Here is a 16,914-nt window from a genome sequence, read left to right as displayed (position 1 = left end):
TCTTCTTCTTGATATTCTGTGGCTCAAATAACACGATTTAAAATTAACAGTACGAAGCACCATGATATAAAGTCAGTATATCTCATGTTATATGAGAGAATAAGAGAGGAAAGGAAACAGAGATATTTTCTTAATATATGTATATATCTAAACAAAAGTGTATTCAATACAAAATGAAGAGGAAATACTCATAGCAATTACGGTCCTCGTTTCTGTAACCAGTCATGTGTCACAGATGGTATTTATAACACCTTCTACTACTAAGAATTTTGTATTCACTTTGTCTTCAGCAAGTACCTCAGCTGGTTGTGGTTCTTTACCTGGTGGGATGACTCAAACCTTCATTTCTGAAGGGTCTGGGTCATTACTAGTCCTGCCTGGATTGGGTTGTTGTAGTTTTCCACCGACCTTAATCACAAGACATGGAACTTCTAAGAGACGGCCTGGGGGTGTCCTGTACTCCAGACACACTCTTCTTTCCTTCCATCACGTAGTAGTCCAATTTCCCCATGGTAGTCAGGACCAATCCGCCAGTCACTCCCTTCCTTGCCTGTTGATTCAGAAGCATGAGAAGCCCAAAGTGGGAGGCAGTCTTAACTTCTGGTTCAATGGAATCACTGTTGTGTCTCTTTGTGGAAGTTTCCCTTCCTTTGGAGTTAAGACCTCTAGGCCAGCAGAGCATAAAGTCACAGGAGTAGGAAGCAAATGTGCTCGTGGGTTGCTATGGGTAGCAGTGAGTGGTTCCACTCCCGTTTCTTCCCCTTGGTTCTTGAATCCTGACTATGGAAGGAATAGCACCAGATACTAGTTGCTGTTTTATGGAACATACAGCCTAATGGAGAACCTTGTCCCAGCACTGCAAGGTATTGCCACCCAGCTCGGGGCTGTTTGTAACTGAGTCTTCAAAAGCCAGCTGCTTCAGGATGGTGGGGACATGGTAAGACAGTGAATTCTATGAGCATAAGCCCATTGCTTCACTTCTCTTGCCGTGAAGTGAATTCTTTGAACTGTAGCAATGCTGTGTGGAATACCATGATGGAGGATAAAGCATTCTGTAATTCTATGGATGGTAGTTTTGGCAAAAGTTTTGTATGCAGGGAAGGCGAATCCGTACCCAGAGTAAGTGCCTATTCCAGTAAGAACAAAACACTGTCCCCTCCATGATGGAAGCAGTCCAATGTAATCAACTTGCCACCAGGTAGCTGGCTGATCACCCAGGGGAATGGTGCCATATTGGGGGCTCAGTGTTCGTCCCTGCTGCTGGCAGATTGGGCACTCAGTAGTGGCCATAGCCAGGTCAGTCCTGATGAGTGGAAGGCCATGTTGCTGAACCCATGCATAACCACTTCTGCCATCATAGCCTGTTTATGAGCCAGTTAGGCGATGCTAGGGCTGGCTGGGGAAAGGCAGACTGATGTCTACAGAATGGGTCATCCTATCTGCTTAATTATTAACATCCTCCTCTGCTAAGATCATCATTTGGTGAACATAGGATGCAAATATACTCATGGTTTTTTTTTTTTGTTGTTTTTTTTTTTACCCAAAGAGGTCTATTCAAATACCTCTTCCCCAAATTTCTTTGTCATCAATTTTCCAACCATATTCCAAGTCCCCAATCATGAAAGCAAATCATTGGCTCAGCCATGAATCAGTATACAATTACACATCTTGCCACTTCTTCCAAGCAAAGTGGACAAGCAGGCATACTTCCTGAAGTTCTGCCCACTAGGAGGATTTTCCTTCACCACTGTTCTTGAGGGATGGCCCAGAAAGGGGCTGCATGGCTACGACCATCCACTTTCAGGTGGTGCTTACATATCACGCAGAACCATCTGTAAACAAGGCCTGAGTCTTTTCTTCCTTTGTCAACTAGTCACAAAAAACTCCCCGTGAGGTGACAGGTGCAGGAAGGAAGGGAGAAGGCCATGCAGCGGGAGTGGAGAGCATGGGCATTTGGGCCACTTCTTCACGTAATTTACTTGCACATTCAGGTGCCCGGGTTTGGTCACATATATACCACTTGTCATTTGACGCTGGAGTGTGGTTGTGCATGCCCAATGTTGTGGCTCGGTGGGTCAGATAACACCCAGTTCATGATAGGTAGCTGAGGTCACATGTAATTTGATGGACCACAGCCAAGCATTCAGTCTCTTCTAGGGCCCAGTATCAGGCCAAGAGCAATTTCTCAAAAGGAGAGTTGCTATTTGCAGAGGATGTCAGGGCCTTACTCCAAAATCTTAAAGATCTGTAATGCAATAAATCTACAGGGGCCTGTGAAAGGCTCCAGGCAGCATCCCTAGTGCCACTGATACTTCCAGTACTTCCATGGGATCTGTGGGTCACGTGGCCCATGTGGCAGAGCAGCTTGCACAGCAGCCTGGAATGTTGCAGAGCCTTCTCTTGTTCTGGGCCCCACTAAAAACTAGCAGCATTTGGGGTCACTTGGCAGATGGGCCAGAGTAACACACCCAAATGAGGAGTACATTGCCTCCAAAATCCAAGGAGGTTGGAGAGTTGTCCTCCTGGACAGTGCAGGTGTATTGCTGGTCTTGCCACCTGAAAGCAAACTGCTTTGCTCTGCTGGGCCTTATGGACAGGTTGTGGAGAAAAAGGAATTTACCAGATCAATAGCTGCATGCCAGGCACCAGGGGATGTTAATTTGCACAAGCAACAAAGCCACAGCTGGGACAGCAGCTTCCAATCACTACCTGCTTTAGCTTGTGATAATCTGGTATCATTTCCTAAGACCCACCCGTCTTCTGCAAGGGCCACATAGGGGGCCTTAATGGGGGTGAGGGTGAGCTGGGAGTCACCTTTCACGTCCTTCCACGGATGTCTGCAGTACCTCCAGCAATGCTGAATGGCTTTTTTTAACAAATATTTTTAAATGTTTATTTATTTTGAGAGAGAATGTGAGCAGGGGAGGAGCAGAGAGAGAGAGAGAGAGAGAGAGAGAGAGACAATCCTAAGCAGGCTCTGCTCTGTGAGCATAGAGCCCGATGTGGGGCTCAATCTCATGAACGCTGAGACCATGACCTGAATGAAATCAAGAACCAGATGCTTAACCAACTAAGCCACCCAGGTGTCCCTGAGTTGCTTCTGATGTGCTTTCTAGGTATGCACAGTTCTAAGGGTTTCACTTGGCTTTCCCACCCTGGTAGCCCTCACTCCACAGGCTGGAGGGCAAATGTGGCGATTCTGCCAGCTGCTAGCTATGTCTATTCCATTTGTGTATTCTGAACTGGGAAATCACCACAAGATGGGCTTGGGGACCCACTAGGCCCACAGTGACATGGACCTGAGTTAAAATCTCATTGATCCTTGAGCCCCTACTCTGACCAGAGGGCCACAGTAACGTTTTGGGCCTCCTGGAGTCAATGCCTATTCACAGCCAGTGTCCAGTAATCCATGAGTGGTCTGATTGTTTCCTTTTACCCACTGCACAGTTATCCAGGTAAATGGCTGTAAAGGATCTGGTAAAGGTCAAGGAGACCCATTTCCCTGGTTCATTCAAGGGGTTCCTGGTCTGGGAACTGGCTCAAGTCTGAGAATTGATCTATTTTATGATTTGAGTTAGACTTTTGTTCACTTTACCTAGAACTTTTCTGCTTATACAGACCAAGTAAGAATTTCATAGGCTTCCTATTTATTTCGTTTCTAGGAACACGATGATTAACCGGCTAGTGCCGTGGGTCTCTGTAAGTCAGACTATTCTGCTTGCTTTGATTCTGCAGTCCTTTGTGGTTACCACACCCACCTTCCCTTTTATGTTGTACAGTCAGAAAAACACTCCTTGAGCCTTGAAAGGGCAAGCCATCTTGAGTTCCATAGGAATGAATTCTGCCAAAAACCTGTGAGGCTGGAGGAGGATTCAGATGAGCTCCCAGCCCTGGCTGGTACCATGATTGCAGCCTTGTGAGACCCTGATCAAGGCCGTGTAGTTCTGTTATACTAGACTCCTGAAGCATGGCAACTGAAATGATAAATGTTTTAACCTACTAACTTTGCGGTAATTTGTTGTACAGCTTGGAAAACTAACTAGGAGAATACAGATAGGTGTAATGAGAAGAGAAAGCAGGAATGGTCTGTACCCTGAAGGCAATAACTGCAGCAACCTGCTACCCCAAATCCCTAACAGTGCTTTAAAAATACCAACTGCGGGGCGCCTGGGTGGCTCAGTCGGTTAAGCGTCTGACTTCAGCTCAGGTCATGATCTCATGATTTGTGGGTTTGAGCCCCGCATTGGGCTCTGTGCTGACAGCTCAGAGCCTGCTTTGGATCCTCTGTCGCCCTCTCTCTGCCCCACCTCCCCTGGTTCTCTCTCTCTCAAAATAAATAAATAAACTTAAAAAAAATAAACAGCATGGAACCTTAAAAAAATACCAATTTCATGCTATTGAAATGGTAAAAGTTAATTTGTAAGTGAGACTTTTTTATTTAAAAAATCTTTTAATGTTTATTCATTCTTGAGAGACAGAGAGACAGAGCATGAGTGGGGAAGGGGCAGAGAGAGAAGGAGACACAGAATCCGAAGCAGGGTCCAGGCTCTGAGCTGTCAGCACAGAGCCCGATGCGGGGCTTCAGCCACGAACTGTGAGATCATGACCTGGGCCGAAGGTGGACGCTTAACCAACTGAGCCACCCAGGTGCCCCTCGATGAGGACTTCTTGAGAAATCTACTAGAGAGGAAGTTTCAGGCAACAAAATGACAAGAGAGATATGGACATAAGACTGGTGGTAAGCATTAAATATTTGTTTTTTTTCCCTAGAAATTAATATTAATCACGGGTTAAAAGGGAGAGTATAGTATGCTACCTGCTGTCAGTATGTTCTGACATTGTAGGTACAGCACAACTATTTAAAAAGTCAGAGGAGACCCCTAAAGGAGATGGAGATTAATTCCTCACCTCCTTAATGTGAGCTATGTTTAGAGACTTGCTTCCACAGAGTTGATTATGGAAAGGAGGGAGGGAGGGATAACTTGACAGTAGACGGACCTAGTAAACACTACTTAAACATGTTTGTGTATCTGTCTACTAAAAGATCCTAGCAATAATTACAAACCCAAAAGCAATGGTCATGCCACACTACCTAGATTATGCTATGAAAATACTGCTTCCCAGTAAATAAAACCAGAGATTCTTGGAAGAATGACTAAAGAGCAGGATATACATAAGATGTGTCTAGAATATCTTGCCATACCAGGTAGCAAAATCATATCAGAAAGAATCAAGAGCCAACCTAAGGATGCTCCTATAAAAAGATACAATCAGACAATAAGTAACTCCTAATGAAAGAACACAATACGATAAGTAGTCTTTCAAAAAAAAAAAAATATGAACTGACCAAGACTCTGTATCCATTGGACAGAAAATCATGTTTGAACTATAGTATTAAGTACAATCAAAAATATCAAAATGCAGGGAACTTAAAGGATTGAGTGCTTTTACAAATAAATTGTAAGAAGGGCACCTGGGTGGCTCAGTCCATTAAGCATCTGACTTCGGCTCGTGTCTATGATCTCACAGTTTGTGAGTTAGAGCCCAGCGTTAGGCTCTGTGCTGACAGCTCAGAGCCTGGAGCCTACTTCAGATTCTGTGTCTCCCTCTCTCTCTGCTCTTTCCCCACTCATGCTCTGTCTTTCTCTCTCTCCTTCAAAAATAAATAAACATTAAAAAAAATTTTACAAATAAATTTTAAGAAAAAAACAAGGGCCACCTACTAAAAATTTAAAAGGTATATCAAAGACAGAACAGATAAGACAGACGGTAATGTTAAGAGATATACACTGGTTCTTAAAACTATGGGGAAATTAAAAAAATGTGATTACCATAACTGTCAAGATGGGGACATCCATTAATGGCAGAGTAGATTTACTAAGAGCAATCACATTCTGGGCCATAAAATACATCTTAACAAATTTAATAGTGTAGAAATTAGTAACATAAAGACGGCTGGAAAATCCCAAAATATTGGGAGATCAAACCACACACTTTTAAATAGCACGTGGGTCAAAAGAGTCTCAAGAGAAGGTAAGAATTTTGAAATAAATGAAAATACAAAGCTTCAAAATTTGTGGAATTCAGTGAAAGCAATGTTTAGAAGGGAATTCATGGCTCTAAACACATATTAGTAGACAAAAAGAAAGATCTAAGATTTAAAAAATATAAACTTCCAATTTAGGAAACCAGAGAAAAAATAGCAACTTTCTAAAGCAAGTTTCTAAAGGAATAGAAATAATTAAAATCACTGCAGAAAAAAATGAAATTGACAACAGGCAATCAATGGAGAAAATCAACAGAGCCAAAATCTGGTTCTTTAAAAATATCAATCAAATTGATAAAACTCTAACTAGGCTGACCAAGGAGAAAACAGAAGTCACAAACTACTATTATCAGAAATTAAAGAGGAAACGTTAAAGTATCAACATTACAGAACTAAAAAGAATCATGAGGGAATACTAGAGGCAACTTTAAGCCAAAAAATCTACTTAGAGTAAATGGATGAATTCTTAGAAACACACAAACTATCAATACTGACTCAAGAAGAAACAGATCTGAATAGATCAATAGTAAGTAAGCAAACTGAGATAGCAATAAAAAAAACTACCCACAAAGAAAATCTCAAGATCAGATGATTTCACTGATGAATTCTAATACATGTTTAAGGAAGAATTAATACAAATCCTTAAAAAAATTTTTTTTTAAGTTTATTTTTGACAGTGACAGAGTGTGAGCATGAGCTTGGGAGGGGCAGAGAGAGAGAGGGAGACACAGAATCTGAAGCAGGCTCCAGGCTCTGAGCTGTCAGCACAGAGCCCGACGCGGGGCTAGAACTCACGGACCGCGAGATCATGGCCCGAGCCGAAGTCGGCCACTTAACCGACTGAGCCACCCAGGCGCCCCCTTAAGCGTGTTTAATAATCTAAAGCAAACCATAGACAAAGAACTGAAGGAAATTAGTAAGACGACGTCTGAACAAAATAAGAATATCAGTAAAGAGATGGAAATTATAAAAAGCAACCAAAAAAAAAAAATCTGGAGCTGAAAAGTACTATAACTGAAATGAAAAACTCATTAGAGGGATTCAATAGTAGATTTAAGAAAGTAGAAGAAAGGATCACTGGACTTGAAGATTAGACATTAATTATCCAGAAGAGTAGAAAGAAAAACAAAATGAAGAAAGTGACCGGTCTAAAGAGCTGTGGGACACCACCAAGCACACCATAAATTTGGGGTGTTGATTGTAATCCCTAAGGTAACTCCTAGGAAAATAACATATACAGAAACTGAAAGGAGGGAATCCAAATGGTACACTGCAAAAAATACATTTCATAAAATACACGAAGACATAACAATTATAAACATATCCAGAAATAAGTACCACCAAAACTATATGAAGGAAAAATTGACAGAATTGAAGGGGAAATAGTTCAACAATAATAGTTGGAGACTACACTTGCCACTCTCAACAGTGGATAGAAACAACCAGATGGATGAATAAGGAAACCAAGAATGTGAACAACACTATAAACTGAGCTGACGTAACAGACAGATACAGAACACTTAGCAACAGGAGTTGCTACACATCCTTCTCAGGTACATGTGGAATATTCTCCAGAAGAGACCATATGTTAGGCCACAAAACAAGTCTCAATAAATTTAAGTAGCTTCAAACCATATACAATATCTTTTTCAATCACAATAGAATGAAACTGGAAATGAATAAAAGAAATAAAACTGGACAATTTACAAACAGGTGGGAAGTAAACAAACACTCTTTAATCACAAGAACAACTAACAAGGGAAATTAGAAAGCACCTTGAGGGGCGCCTGGGTGGCGCAGTCGGTTAAGCGTCCGACTTCAGCCAGGTCACGATCTCGCAGTCCGTGAGTTCGAGCCCCGCGTCAGGCTCTGGGCTGATGGCTTGGAGCCTGGAGCCTGTTTCCGATTCTGTGTCTCCCTCTCTCTCTGCCCCTCCCCCGTTCATGCTCTGTCTCTCTCTGTCCCAAAAATAAATTAAAAAAACGTTGAAAAAAAAATTAAAAAAAAAAAGAAAGCACCTTGAGACAAGTGGAAACACAACACGGCAAAACTTAAGGAATGCAGCACAAGCAGTGCTCAGAGGGAAATTTATAGTTGTAAATGTATATGCTGAAAAAAGGAATATCTCAAGTCAGTAACCTTAATTGTACATCTTAAGGAGCTAGGGTAAAAAAGCAAACTAATCCCAAAGCTAGCAGAAGGAAATAAAAACAGAATAGAGATAAGAGAACAGAAAGAGAAAATCAACAAAACTAAAAGTTGGTTCTTTGAAAAGATGAACAAAATTAACAAAAACCTTTCTCTAGATTGACTAAGAATAAAAAAAGATTCAAATTACTGAAATCAGAAATGATGGGGCACTTGGGTGGCTCAGTCAGTTGAGTGTCCAACTTTGGCTCAGGTCATGATCTCATGGCTCGTGAGTTCGAGTCCTGCATCGGGCTCTGTGCTGACAGCTCGGAGCCTAGAGCCTGCTTCTGATTCTATGTCTCCCTCTCTCTACCCCTCCCCCTCTCACTCTCTCTCTCTCTCTCAAAAACAAATAAACATTAAAAAAATTAAAAAGAAATCAGAAATGAATGTAGGGACATTACTATCAATTTTACGGAAATAAAAAGGATATTCTACCCAAACTAATGCAAGAAGAAATGGAGGTGCGCAAGTGTTGCCATGGGAGGTGAGTGCGCTGCATTGAGGCCTGATGTGGGGAAGGCATCCTACACAATTCTATGGCCAGGTGTAGACACTTCTGTCCAAGGCAAAAACTTCAATGGGAACCTTTGTCTCTAAAGATGGAAACAGTGTGACCACCTGAACAGACACTAAAAATAGCTCTCATCTCAAAGAATCCAGCACTGTGTAACAGTATGAGAACTTAGATGCTGGGGAACAGCATTTGGTGAGTGAATCCTTCCAGCCAGAGACAGTGCTCTCTTTGGACTCATCACCTTGCATTTTTTTCTTTTATTATTATTAGTTTTTTAATTTACATCCAAGCATATAGTGCAACAATGATTTCAGGAGTAGGTTCCTTAATGCCTCTTCCCCATTTAGCCCATCCCCCCTCCCACAACTCCTTCAGTAACCCTCTGTTTGTTCTCCATATTTAAGAGTCTCTTATGTTTCGTACCCCTCCCTGTTTTTATATGGTTTTTGCTTCCCTTCCCTTATGCTCATCTATTTTGTATCTTAAAGTCCTCTTATGAGTGAAGTCATATGATTTTTGTTTTTCTCTAATTTCACTTAGCATAATACCCTCCAGTTCCATCCACGTAGTTGCAAATGGCAAGATTTCATTCTTTTTGATTGCCGAGTAATACTCCATTGTGTGTATATGTGTGTGTGTATATATATATATCACATTTTCTTTATCCATTCATTCATCCTTTATCATTCATCCATCAATGGACATTTGGGCTCTTTCCATACTTTGGCTATTGTTGATAGAGTTGCTCTAAACATTGGGGTGCATGTGTCCCTTTGAAACAGCACACTGTATCCCTTGGATAAATACCTAGTAGTGCAATTTCTGGGTCATAGGGTAGTTCTACTTTTAATTTTTTGAGGAACCTCCATACTGTTTTCCAGAGTGGCTGCACTAGCTTGCATTCCCACGAACGATGCAAAAGAGATCCTCTTTCTCCACATCCTCACCAACATCTGTTGTTGCCTGAGTTGTTAATGTTAGCCATTCTGATAGGTCATCACCTTGCATTTGTAATCAGATCGGATCTCTTCCCATCATGAGGCTCCTGACAATGTTGAACAGGTTTTCAGTGATCCTTGTAGAAAGACACCCTCCCCAAAGAAATGCAGTATTTACATACAGTCCACTGGTATATACTGGATCTCCAGGAAACACCAGAATTACTAGTTAAGAATGTATTACATGGCTCAAGCGTTACAGTGGAAACTTTTCTATGGGTTCACAGTAAAACTCCTAGAAACACTTCCTGTTTCTGCTTTGTTAGAGTCAACGATAGTGCAAAAAATACACAAATGTATGCAGGGCACATTGTGAAGGTTTAACAAAAAAGAAACCCGAAGATGCATTCTGTTGTGGGGAAAACAACAATTGATCTTTACTCAAGAGATTCCTGGAATTTTTTCTTTGGACAGGCCTCTTTGACAGATGGTGTGGGAATATTCAGCTTTGCCAGGTTATGGCAGTGACTTTTTATAGCTCATGATAGGAAGAACAAAGTAAAGAGATCCAGGAAACATCAAGTGACGATTCAATTTCTGATAACTCTTCTATACCTACAGTGACTAGTATTTTGCTGCGTCAGTCTTGTAAGACTTTAGCCAATGAGATTACACACAAATATGGACTGAAACACTGTCAGGGCCTTGTATGTCTAATGTGAGGCTCCAGCCACTTAGAAAAAGCCAACTACCTCTCCTAAATCTTTGCCCCATCAGTTTGCACAAGTTGCAGTTTGCTGGTTTCAACATATTGTAGAAAGATGCAAAGTGCTGGTGAGGTGGACTGATGGTGAATCACTCCAAAACACAGTCAGGAGGATAACGTGAATTTGGCAAAACTTGAGGAAACCTTAATGGAGAAAGTGTGAGCGGGGGAGGGGCAGAGAGAGAGGGAGACACAATCAGAAGCAGGCTCCAGGCTCTGAGCTGTCAGCACAGTGTCCGACATGGGTCTCGAACTCACGAACTGTGAGATCATGACCTGAGCCGAAGTCCGAGGCTTAACCAACTGAACCACCCTGGTGCCCCAACACAGAATTTTCATATGATTCAGAAATCCCACTCCTAAATATATATCCAAAGTGAAGTAAAGCCCTTGAACAGATACTTGTATGCCAGTGTTCACTAGAACATTATTTACAATCCACGGGGAGCCTGGGTGGCTCAGTTGGTTCAGGTCTTGATCTCAGGGTTGTGAGTTCAAGCCCTGGGGATGGAGCCTACTTAAAACAAAAACAAAAACAGAAACAAAAACAAACTAGGAAGTTATTTACAATCCAAAAGGTACAAATAACAATGAAGTGTCCCTCAACAGGTAAATGGATAAAATGTGATATATACATACACATAATGCAACATATCGAAAACCACTTAATTGTACATTTTAATTTTTTTTTATGTTTATTTATTTTGAAAGGGGAGGATGGGCAGAAAGGGAGGGAGAGAGAGAATCCTAAGCAGGCTCCGCACTGTCAGTGCAGAGCCCAACATGGGGCTTGATCTCATGAACCTTGAGATCATGATCTGAGCCAAGATCCAGAGTGGGAAGCTTAACCAATGAGCCACCCCAGCACCCCTCAATTGTACTTTTTAAATGGGTCAACTATACAGTGTGTGAATTATATTTCAGTCAAGCTGTTTTAATATAAATAATTAATACCATAAAAAATCAGTTGTATCTGAGTTTAACAAATGAAAAACTTTTACTCTGAATACTACCAAATACTGTTGAAAGAAATTAAATTAGTACAAATAAATGGAAAGACAGCCCATGTTTATAGATGAGAAGATTTAATATTAAGGTGGCAAAATTTCCCAAATTTATCTACAGATTCAACATAGTACCTATCAAAATCCCAGACAGCTTCTTTGCAGAAACTGAGAGGCTAATCCCAAAATTGACCTGGAAATTCAAAGGACCTAGGATAGCCAGAACAATCTTGAAAAACAGTAACAAAAAGCAGAACTCACACTTCCCAAATTCAAAACTTCCTATAAAGTTTAGGTAAACAATGGAGCCCCTGGGTGGCTCAGTCAGTTAAGCGTCTGACTTCAGGCCATGATCTCATGGTTTGTGGGCTCAAGCCCTACATTGGGCTCTCTGCTGTCAGTGCAGAGCCTGCTTTGGATCCTCTGTCTCCTTCTCTCTGCTCCTCCCCCACTTGTGTGCATGCTTTCTTTCAAAAATAAATAGAAACATTGAAAAAATTTTTAAAAAGTTGAGGTAAATAAGATAGCATGGCCTAGGTTTAGACATACAGATCAAGGGAATAGAATTGAGAGATCAGGAGCGTCCGGCTGGCTCAGTGGGGTACAGCATAAAACTCTTGATCTTGGAGTTGTAAGTTCGAGCCCCACATTGGGTATAGAGATTAAAAATAAAATCTTAAGAAATAAATTGACAGTTCAGAAGTAATTCTTCACATATATAATTAACTCATCTTTGACAAACTGCCAGGACAATTCAATGAGGTGAATGAAGCCTTTTCAATACATGGCAGGGAAGACTGGTAAGCCATAGGCAAAAGAAGGAAGTTGGACCCTTTACTTCACATCAGATGCAAAAATTAACTCAAAAATGGATTCAACTCCTAAATGGGAGTAGTGGTTCTGGGTACAGGGCTGATTTTGGGGGCAATGAAAATATTCTCAAATTGATTATGGGATGGATGCACAACTCTGAATATAGTGAAAGTCACTGAGTTATACACTTCAAGTAGGTGAACTGTATGTTACGTGAATTATAATTCAAAGTTTTAAGATTTTATTTTTAAGTAATCTCTACACACAACATGAGGCTTGAACTCACAACCCTGAGATTGAGAGTCACATGCTTTACTGAGTAGGCCAGTCAGATGCCCCATCTCAAAAAAAATTTTTTTTTGAGAAGGGGGGTGCAAAGGGAAAGAGAGAGGATCTTAAGCAGGCTCCATGCCCAGTGCAGAGCCCAACATGGTGCTCAATCCCATGACCTGAGTTGAAATCAAGAGTCAGATGCTTAACCTACTGAGCCACCCAGGCACCCCTCAAAATCCAAACAACAAAAAAGGAAAGGTATCACTACTGATCCCATGGACATGAAAAAGATAATAAAGGAATGCTTGGTTAGTTCAGTTGGTGGAGCATGTGACTCTTGATATCAGGATTGTGAGTTCAAGCTCCATGTTGGATGCAGAGATTACTTTAAAAATAAAATCTTATAAAAATTTTTTAGTGTTTATTTTTGAGAGACAGAGTGTGAGCAGGGGAGGGGGAGAAAGAGAGGGAGACACAGAATCCAAAGTAGGCTCTAGGCCCTGAGCTGTCAGCACAGAGCCCGACACTGGGCTTGAACTCACAAACTGTGAGATCATGAACTGAGCTGACGTTGGATGCTTAACTGACTGAGCCACTCAGGTGCCTCTAAAAATGAAATCTTAAAACGACAAAAACAAAAACCCAAAAAACCCAAAAAGGACGTCTACAAAAAACTCCATGCCCACAAATTTACTAACTTAGATGAAATAATAAAATTCCTTGAAAGAAATAGCCAAAACTCACACAAGGAGAAATAGGCCTATATCTATTTTAAAAATTGAATCAATAACTGGTAATTTCCAAAAAACAAAGTACCAGATCCAGATGTTTTCACCGGTGAATCTGACCAAACATTTAAGGAAGAAATTATACCAATTCTCTACACTTCTCCCCAAAAAACAGAAGCAGAGAGAACACTTCCTAAATCCTTCTAGGATGTCAGCATCACCCTGACATTGATAAAGAGAAGTATAAAAAATAAATCATATGTTCTTTCATGAATATAGATGTAACTAAATGTCAGCAAGTTGAAACTAACAATGAATAAAAAGAACTATACATCATAACCAAGTGGAATTTATTCCAGGTATGCTGGTTTGATTGGCTGGTTCAGCAATTTAAAAAGTCAATTAATGTAATCTATTAAATCAACATGCTAAATAAACTCATATGATTGGATCAGTGATGCAGGAAAACATATGACAAAACCCACCATCCATTCTATGATTGAAAACTCTCAGAAAACTAGAAACAAAGAACTTCCTCAACTTAATCAAGAACTTTTAGAAAAGCCCCTTCTCTCACATCGTACTTAATGGTGAGAAACTGGACACTTTATCCCTAAGATTGGAAACAAAGAAGGATACTCCCTCTTACCACTGTTTGTTGTTGTTGTTTGTTTGTTTTGTTTTTTAATGGCAGAAGAAGCCAATGCAGTCTTTATTGGACCTCTTACCACTCTTATTCAACATCTTGCTGGAAGTCCTATCTACTGCAATATGACAGGAAAAAGAAAGAAAACTTATACAGATTGGGAAAGAAGAAATAAAACTGTATTTGTTTACAGATGGCACTGTTGATGTAGAAAGTCCCAAAAAGTTGGCAAAAGCACTTCTGTTAATATAGGAACACCACAGCATATAAGGTTAATAGTATATGGATGTTGATTGCTTTCTTATACACTACTAGTGAACAATTAGAATTTGAAAACACAGTACCATTTATAATAGCATACACATAAAATGAAATACTTAAGTATAAATCTAATGAAATATGTACAAATGTATATGAGGAAAATTACAAAACTCTTATGAAAAAATAAAACACCTAACTAAATGGAGGTATCCGTATTTATGGACTAGAACATCCAACATTATTAGGATGCCAATTCTCTCCCAGTTGGATTATAGATTCCATGTAGTCCTAATCCAAATTCCAGCAGAGCATTCCATACATATTAACAGATTCTAGAATTTATATGAAAAGACAAAAGACCCAGAATAGCTAACACAACAGTGAAGAACCAAGTTGGAGAACCGATACTGCTCAACTTCAGGACTATAAAGCGATGGTGATTAAGGGGTGCCTGGGTGGCTCAGTCGGTTAAGCGTCTGACTCGATTTTGGCTCAGGTCATGATCTCGTGGTTCATGAGTTCGAGCCCCACATTGGGGTCTGTACTGACAGCTCAGAGCCTGGAGCCTGCTTCGGATTCTGTGTCTCCCTCTCTCTCCATTCCTCCCCTGCTCATGCTCTGTCTCTATCTGTATCTCAGAAATAAATTAATTAAAACATTTTAAAAAATATATAAAAATTAAAAAAAAAAAAAGCTATGGTGATTGAAACAGAGTGGTGCTGGTGGTGAGATGATACACAAGTACATCAGAAGAACAGAAGAGAGGGCCCAGAAATAGTGCCACACAAATACAGTCAAGTGATCTTTGACAAATGGAGCAAAGGTAATTTAATGGGGATGGTCTTTTCAACAAATGGTGCTGGGATTGGAAATACACAAGCACAAACATGTACACAGACCTTACCACTGTCACAAAAATTACCTCAAAATGGATCACAGACCTAAAATGTAAAACACAAAACTATAAAACTCCTATAACAAAATATTGGAGAAAAATCTAGATGACCTTGGGTTTGGCAGTCTTTAGATATAACCCAAAAGCATGATCCACACACACAAAAAGAAATTGATGTTGTACTTTATTAAAATTGAAAACTTCTGCTCTTCTAAAGGCACTGTTAAGTAAATGGAAAGACACGCTGTAGATAGCAAGAAACTATTCGCAAAATGCATACCTTTCAGAAAAAGGACTGGTATCCTAAAAATACAGAGAACTCTTAAAACTCAATCTGAAAACAACCTAATTAACATATGGGCAAAGATCTGAACAGACACCTCATCAAAAATGGTATAAAGATGGCAAATGAGCATATGACAAGTGATTATCATGTCATTATGCATAAAGGCAGGAAACCACTATTTATCTATTAGAATGGCTAAAATCCAGAAGGCAACAACACTAAACACTGGAGAGGATGCCAAGCACAAGAACTGTCACTGATGGCTGATGATAATGTAAAATGGGACAGTCACTTTAGAAGACAGTTTGGGAGTTTCTTACAAAAATAAACAGTTTTACCTCGTGAGCCAGCAATCGCATTCTTCGTTTTTTTCCCAACTGATCTGAAAATTTATTTCCACACAAAACCTGTGTGCAAATGTTTATAGCAAGCAGCTTTATTCACAATGGTCAAAAACTAGAAGCAAGCAAGATGTCCTTCAATAGGGACATGAGTAAACTTGCATATTTACACAGCAGAATACCACTCAGCAGTAAAAAGGAACGATTTATGATACGTACAACAAATGGATGAATCTCAGAATAAGACGCAAATAAGCACATACTCTATGACTGCATTTATATGAAGTTCAAGGACAGACAAAACTAATCTGTGATAATGTACAGATGAGCTGTTTACCTTGGTGAGGGGCAGAGGTGTGTTGGCTACAAAGGGGTCATCTTTCTGGGGTTATGGTGATGTCACACATACCTGTATTCAGATGTTAGCTAAATGTTTATGTATTTGTCAAAATGCATAAAACTATAAAGCTAAGATTTGGGTGTTTTACTCCAGATAATTGTATCAGTAACATTGGTTATTTGAAAAAGTCAAGATAGTGGCTGTTTGCGGGGAGGTAGAGGGTTGTGACTGGGATGGGGCAGTGGTGGGGCTTCTGAGGTGACCAACAGAGTTCTAGTTTTTACCCTGGGTGGTAATTTCAAAGTTGTTTTTTAAAAAAATTTATGAAGCTATACACTTGTTTCATGTAGTTTTCTTTATCTGTGTTGTATTTTACAATAAAAAAGTACCAAAAAATAATCCTTTCAAAAGGTGTCCATTTTTTCCCAGGTTGAGAATCTTTAAATAGCTTTAAAACTCTAAAATTGTGTGATTCTATATTATTACTGTGATAAAAACTACTGAAAATGAAAATAGTATAAGGCATATTTCTATTTAACGGGGTTTTGAAATATCTGCGTTAAAAATATATATATGAAAGATTTTCTAGACAAAGCAGATAGGTTAAAACTTTTTTTCCCCAGTTTTATGTTTCTTTGATTTTCCAATGTAGAGAACAGGAGCCAAATCCAAGCCTTACCCCAAATATATTTCCAATTCTTTCTAATCTTTAAGTTTGTGAATGATAGTTTTCTGGAACAAAAGCCTGGTCTCTGGATTATCTCTTGCTTATAAACCCCTGGAAAGCAGAAGTACTTTAATATTAAAACATATGTCCATACAAAGAAATGTACAGAACAGTTGTATCTATAATATCAAAACCTGTTAACA

The 16,914-nt window shown here is 39.9% G+C and overlaps 1 pseudogene; it reads left to right on the top strand.

Annotated features, from left to right (window-relative positions):
• The first annotated feature begins 3,669 nt into the window (after window positions 1–3,669).
• On the top strand, window positions 3,670–10,627 carry LOC121030208 (archaemetzincin-2-like; annotated as a pseudogene).
• Window positions 10,628–16,914: the final 6,287 nt, after the last annotated feature.

Source organism: Herpailurus yagouaroundi, unplaced genomic scaffold (genome assembly GCF_014898765.1).
Source record: "Herpailurus yagouaroundi ecotype Mexico unplaced genomic scaffold, PumYag 140, whole genome shotgun sequence".
In the NCBI taxonomy this organism is placed as follows: domain Eukaryota; kingdom Metazoa; phylum Chordata; class Mammalia; order Carnivora; family Felidae; genus Herpailurus; species Herpailurus yagouaroundi.
The sequence above is the reverse complement of the archived record's forward strand: the minus strand, read 5'-3'. Positions and strand labels throughout refer to the sequence as shown.